Source organism: Limulus polyphemus, unplaced genomic scaffold, assembly GCF_000517525.1.
Source record: "Limulus polyphemus unplaced genomic scaffold, Limulus_polyphemus-2.1.2 Scaffold4068, whole genome shotgun sequence".
Lineage (NCBI taxonomy): Eukaryota > Metazoa > Arthropoda > Merostomata > Xiphosura > Limulidae > Limulus > Limulus polyphemus.
In genome coordinates, this window is record NW_013669678.1 from 46,594 (window position 1) to 53,305 (window position 6,712).

The window sequence follows — 6,712 nt, forward strand, 5'->3', positions numbered from 1 at the left end:
TATTCTTTTGTACCAAATAATCCAACACATTCTGATAACAGTAATCCCCTTCAAATCTTGGGCTACCCTAATCGTGTAGTGGGATTTTACAGTCACTCTTGTAAAGTATTCCCGGTCCAGAATTGCGAATCTCGATTTTACGGTAACGGGACGAGAGCCATGGACCTTCGAATTCACAGTCCGGGACGCTAACAACTAGCCCACGTATGACCCTAATCTAAAACAACACGACCAATAAAAGAAACTATTACAACAGATATAACTAGTTGTTTTATCCGTGAGATTAAGGAAACAGACAGATTGACTTAAAGAAATACTTATATGACTTGGTAGCACAGTCAAAAGTTCAAATAATATATCAAATTTTGGAACAATTTTCTAAGCGAAAACTAACTCTTTATGGATTAATATGTCCCTGCATATACTTCTGATGATAAGTGTTACATGTATATCGGTGCTGAAGTCAAGTGATGACGTGTTAACGTACACTAAAAAACGATACCCTTAAGCGTTCGAGGACATTCTATTTTAATATTTCGTGACCCGTGGTCGAAGTTAGTTTATGATAGCGTGATCAAAGTACGTGCTTTGCAGCATAATTATTCAAATAAGTCGCATTATAGGTAAGCTCAAAACACAATTCTTGTTATTATTATGGTAACATTAAGTCCTCAACTAGCCCCTAAAATTATGATACAAGTAACTGTTTATTGAGATGAATCGAGAAAGCAGGTAATATACACTGAAAACTATAAATAATCTTACATATATTTGTATTATTTATGCTATATAGTAATATACTTTGGGGGAAAACGGATGTCAGTATGTCGGGTTTGAACTAAGCTGAAACATTTTTTTTCTCACGGTCAGCTCTACATAGCTCTGTCTAGGGTACGGTCATTTGATCTCTTAAAAATTTATGTCTATGAAGATGCAAATATTGAAAATATTGTTTACGTGGAACTCTTGTTATATAAATTCGATAATCCCTAGTTTTTTTACAGTGGCTTGAAGCACTACAACTGTGTATATTGTTTTATTTACAGTGGCTTGAAGCCCTACAACTGTGAATATTGTTTTATTTACAGTGGCTTGAAGCCCTACAACTGTGTATATTGTTTTATTTACAGTGGCTTGAAGCACTACAACTCTATATATTGTTTTATTTACAGTGGCTTGAAGCACTACAACTCTATATATTGTTTTATATACAGTGGTTTTACAACTCTGTATATTTTTTCGAATTTCGACTACTAGCAAAATAATAATTTCATTTCGAAAAAACGAATGTCTGTACGTCCATTGTGAAAGAATATAAAGAAGAGGATAAAAAATAAATATGCCAAAGATAATAATATGTGTAGGTGTGAGGCCTACTAAGAACATCTTAGTATCATAAATTTAACAAAAACTTCTCTCTGCTGCAAAATTTTTAAATTATAGTTTTCATCTAATGCTGTAAAATCAAAATGATTTTTAGAAGCCAATTTTCAAAGTATTCCGTATGTAGTTTTGTACTGATAAAAAATAAACAACTTACCACTAGAAAATATGAGAAAGAAGTTACATTGCTTTATGACAAAATATGAGATTGGACACTCTCTCTCTGTTAACGGTGTTTGGGTTGGGTACTCTCTCCTTTAACGATGTTTCAGTTGGATACTCTCTCTGTCAACGGTGTTTGGGTTGGGTACTCTCTCTGTTGACTATGTTTGAGTTGGATACTCTCTCTGTTAACGGTGTTTGGGTTGGGTACTCTCTCTGTTGACTATGTTTGAGTTGGGTACTCTCTCTGTTAACGGTGTTTGGGTTGGGTACTCTCTCTGTTAACTATGTTTGAGTTGGGTATTCTCTCTGTTAACGGTGTTTGAGTTGGGTACTCTCTTTTAACGGTGTTTGGGTTGGGTACTCTCTGTTAACGGTATTTGGGTTGGGTACTCTCTCTGTTAACGGTGTTTGGATTAGGTATTCTCTGTTAACTATGTTTGAGTTGGGTATTCTCTCTGTTAACGGTGTTTGAGTTGGGTACTCTCTCTCTTTTAACGATGTTTCAGTTGGATACTCTCTCTGTTAACGGTGTGTGGGTTGGGTACTCTCTCTGTAAACGATGTTTGAGTTGGATGCTCTCTCTGTTAACGGTGTTTGGGTTGGGTACTTTCTGTTAACGGTGTTTGGGTTGGGTACTCTCTGTTAACGGTATTTGGGTTGAGTACTCTCTCTGTTAACGATGTTTGAGTTGGATACTTTCTCTGTTAACGGTGTTTGGATTAGGTATTCTCTGTTAACGGTGTTTGGGTTGGGTACTCTGTTAACGGTATTTGGGTTGGGCACTCTTTCTGTTAACGGTGTTTGGGTGAGTACTCTCCCTGTTAAAGGTGTTTGGCTTGAGTATTATCTCTGTTTACGGTGTTTGGGTTGGTTAATCTCTCTGTAAACGGTGTTTGGGTTGGGTACTCTCTCTGTTAAAGAATTTTGGTTTGTGCACTCTCGGTATTACCGGTGCTGTCAACCGGAAACCGGTTATTAACAAGTTAGGCTTAGCATGGTTATAAAACTTAGTTAAACATAGCCAAGTATTGTGACTGGCAATTAATATAAGCGAGTTGTTTGAACTTAAATAAAAATGTTTTTATAATACAGTAGTTGTTCATATAAAACGTGTTCTACAGATCCAGGACAACTGTAAAGTGTGTGTGTGGTGGGGGGAGAGTAATAGTAATCAAAGCCACAAAACTAGTAATAAAAACATTAGTGTAAGAAATACTCGCTTTAATGAGAAATGTCAAAATTACACCTGACGTAGAAACTAGAAAAGATGCAGTTTTAGAGATGAATGATAGTGTTACGTCTCTGTTCGTTTGTTAATTTTCCGTAAAACTTCTTTCCGAAGAAACTTTAGCGATACAAGTCCTTTCTTAAATAAAACTAGTTTATTCTTTCTCAATACAACTTTGCAATACACTTAATTTCCACGGTCAGTTTAACTTAAACAAACGCTATAATTCACAACGAACGATTCACGCACTACCGCGCTTGACTCAATTATCCATCTCTACGGACTTATATACAAGAATAGAGGGCACCTAGAGCCTTCTGGAACCTTCTAGATACTCATTACGTGTTACCAGCGTCATGTGACTTCCGCTGTCGTAACAATAGCGATAATAATACCCAACTGGTGTTGGGGATATCTTGTCCCTTCAGTAATTGAAAGTAATTGAAAATAACGGTGGTAACATTACACGGTTGCTGCAATGGCTCTCCCTAGAACTCAATTCCAGAAACTAGTGGAATGCGCTCTCTTTCATACCTTGTGCAAGAAAGCATATTTTTCGTCTGTGTGTCACGTGGTTTGACCTACAGAGTGTTCGAGATATCACACTCGCCTAATACCCAATCTGTATATTATGAAATAAAAACTGGAACTTACTTCTCTCGTCCCTACAATCTGTGATAAACTAATTATTACTCCTGTACATAATTTACTCTATTTTTAATATTATAATATTGTGCTTAATAAGAGGTCACCGGATTTAATTTGTTTGTTTGTTTGTTTTGAATTTCGCGCAAAGCTACAAGAGGGCTATCTGCGCTAGCCGTCCCTAATTTAACAGTGTAAGACTAGAGGGAAGGCAGCTAGTCATCACCACCCACCGCCAACTTTTGGGCTACTCTTTTACCAACGAATAGTGGGATTGACCGTCACATTATAACGCCCCCACGGCTGAAAGGGCGAGCATGTTTGGTGTGACGGGGATTCGAACCCGCGACCATCAGATTGCGAGTCGAGCGCCCTAACCACCTGGCCATGCCGGGCCCCAGATTTAATAACCCAAAATCTGTGAAATAAAATCTATCTTGACCAGTCCCCACGAATGTCCATCAGTAGCTTCAATCTCACCGTACATATCATACTCCTGTTCAAATATGACTAATTTCGCTAATATTTTCATTGTCCTTGTAAGGTGTACAAGTCAAATGACCTTTTTTTTTATCCAAAACCCTTACTTTTTTTAAGAATTCTGAAATCGTAAAACCCAAAAGTGTTTCTACCGTTCATGTATTTGTGTTTAAGCACAAAGCTACACAATGGGCTATATGCAATGTGTCCACTACGGGTATCGAAACTCGCTTTGTAGCGTGTGAGTCGTCAAGCTTATCGCTGAGTCATTGGGTGGAGGGGCTGCTTTTTACCAATTTCATATTTTGAACTGTGCTTTAGTTTTGCTTTTCCGTTGTATAATAATTAATTAATTTTTTTTCACAATTTGCTGCCGAACTCTTGAAATACGGTAAGTGGATGCATACTTGCAAATTACTACTTTCTGCTTTTTAGTATAAAAGGTTTGGTTCGGCAAAGTTATTATTTTTGCAAACATTAACTGAACCCCTCCTCTACCCATATATGTATGTCATAGCTTTGTGTAACACAGCTTTTGACAATCACACTGTTTGTATTATTCAATACAATTTCCTATATATTCCTTGTAACACAACAGGTATTATTTCAACATTCTTTCTAACCTTATTAAACCCATCATTCTTTATAGCTAGCCTTGCCCAACTCGCCAAATATGACGGATTGGGGTTTTGTAACCTCCCTCCACAGGGCCCCGCCCTTCCTTCATCGAGTATTGTTAACTAAATTTCGTCCTTCAATATAAAAGAAAAACAATTCCACATTGAGAAAGTAAAAAAACACATTTCAAGTACATTCTCAAAAAATAAATAAAATAGTGAAAAAAATAAGTTACAAGCGACTCATAAAACTAGATTTACACACAAAATGACAACTGGCTTTTATATACATTAAGTTTCAATCAGCTGAGAAATTGTAATATCACGCACACGTTTACGACCTTTATATAAATTTATTAAAATAATTTCAAACTCTAATCTTATTTTTTGTTACCCTTCATTTTTTTATCCACATTATGACTTTATCACAAATCCATCGATATTTCATACGTAACAGAACGTATTTTTTAATTACGTCATATAACCCAAAATTACGGTTTAAACATCCAAAACCAATAGGCCTAAGGTTTATGATAGAACTCTATCACAAAGTTAACACCTAAATATTAATTTCAAGTACCATCGTTAATAAGGACTAATGACGGTAAATTTGGGAGAAAGTAAGATAAAAAGATGTTTTATCCAAAAAAGTAATAATAAAACTGAAAAAATTCACGTACGCTTAATAAAATAATCGAATTATGGTCACTTCGAAGTGTCTACGTCAAGCTAAGTATTAGCATATATTAAAACATGAAAAGCGCCGAAATGAGTAAAATTCAAGCCAGCCCTCGTGAACGTTCGAAGTATTATATACATACGTAAGACAACAATATCAGGTCATAGTTTTGTTGCTAAGCGACACAGACGAATGGTGTGTTACCGAAAACAACTGGCTTTTATATACATAGTTGTCCAAAAGTAGTTATACAGTTGCATATGTCGAATAATTGAATTGTTTTGAGTTGCAGAATTTATTGAGTAGCAATTGTCTTGATGAAAATTTTCCTCAGGGATGGATAGGCCGCAGAGGCGTAGTCGAGTTGCCTCCATGGTCAACGGACTGTACCCCCATGGCCTTTTTCTTCTGGGGAGTACTCAGGACAAAGTTTATAGCAGGAAATCGTGAAATGTTGACGAAATTAAAGGGTACATCACAGACGCATTTACAGAACTTGATGGACAGACAGACTTGTGTCAGGAAATTTGCAGAAGTGTGGCAGGCAGACTAAGGATTGTATGAACAGCGACAGGTTTCAATTTGAACACCTGCATGATTAATTTTCCCAGAATTCCGTGTCATGTGTAAAGTGGCATTAAATAAATTATCTATTATCAATTGCATACTTTATTTTAACTTAATTACTTAAAATACATTATCAATTATTAACTGGGTACCTATTTTTGGGTCACTCTGTATTTTAGATACCATTGAAGTCAACGTTGTTCAGTTCAACATTCTTCCTAACATTATTGGATTAAACTCTCTTTGTGGCATTAATGAATTCAATAAATCACCTTAGACTACAGATTTAATTTGTCATACTGGAATGTGATAGTTCGCGGTTCAAGCCCCGTTGCTATGAAACTTGTGATTTAGGCGCCTTTATAAGTACAATAAGCTTTAGTTTTGCTCAGCCAAGACTGTGAAATAGTCATTGTTAATATTCAGACATTTTAAGGGTGGTTTTAAACGGGCGATGTTTATAGTCATTGTTAATATTCAGACATTTTAAGGGTGGTTTTAAACGAGCGATGTTTATGGTAATTGTTAATATTCAGCCATTTTAAGGGTGGTTTTAAACGAGCGATGTTTATAGTCATTCTTAATATTCAGATATTTTAAGGGTAGTTTTAAACGAGCGATGTTTATAATCATTGTTAATATTCACACATTTTAAGGGTGGTTTTAAACGGGCGATGTTTATGTCCGCCATTGAATGGATTGATTTCAAGCTCCTATTCAATTCTTGTATTGTTGAATAAATGAAAAATGAGTTTGTATCGCTGCACCAGGTCACGTGAGCTGGTACAGAATGACTACGCTAGTTTTACAAACATGAATTCTTCTCTATATGATGGACATTTGTTGTCATTCAAATAAATTTCATGAATGTCGTGATGCATAATTCAGTAACCAGCCGGATAGTAGTTCGTGAAATCATTTTTCTCAGCCGGTTTTTTGCGGATTTCG

The 6,712-nt window shown here is 36.0% G+C and overlaps 1 protein-coding gene across 1 annotated transcript in view; it reads left to right on the forward strand.

Moving 5' to 3' along the window:
* Nucleotides 1–496: 496 nt before the first annotated feature.
* Nucleotides 497–6,712, forward strand: part of LOC106470534 — a gene marked incomplete at its 3' end in the record, with an annotated part of 60,530 nt that continues 54,314 nt past the window's right edge. Inside the window, exon 1 of the mRNA XM_013931093.2 lies at nucleotides 497–623. The remainder of the gene's footprint in view (nucleotides 624–6,712) is intronic.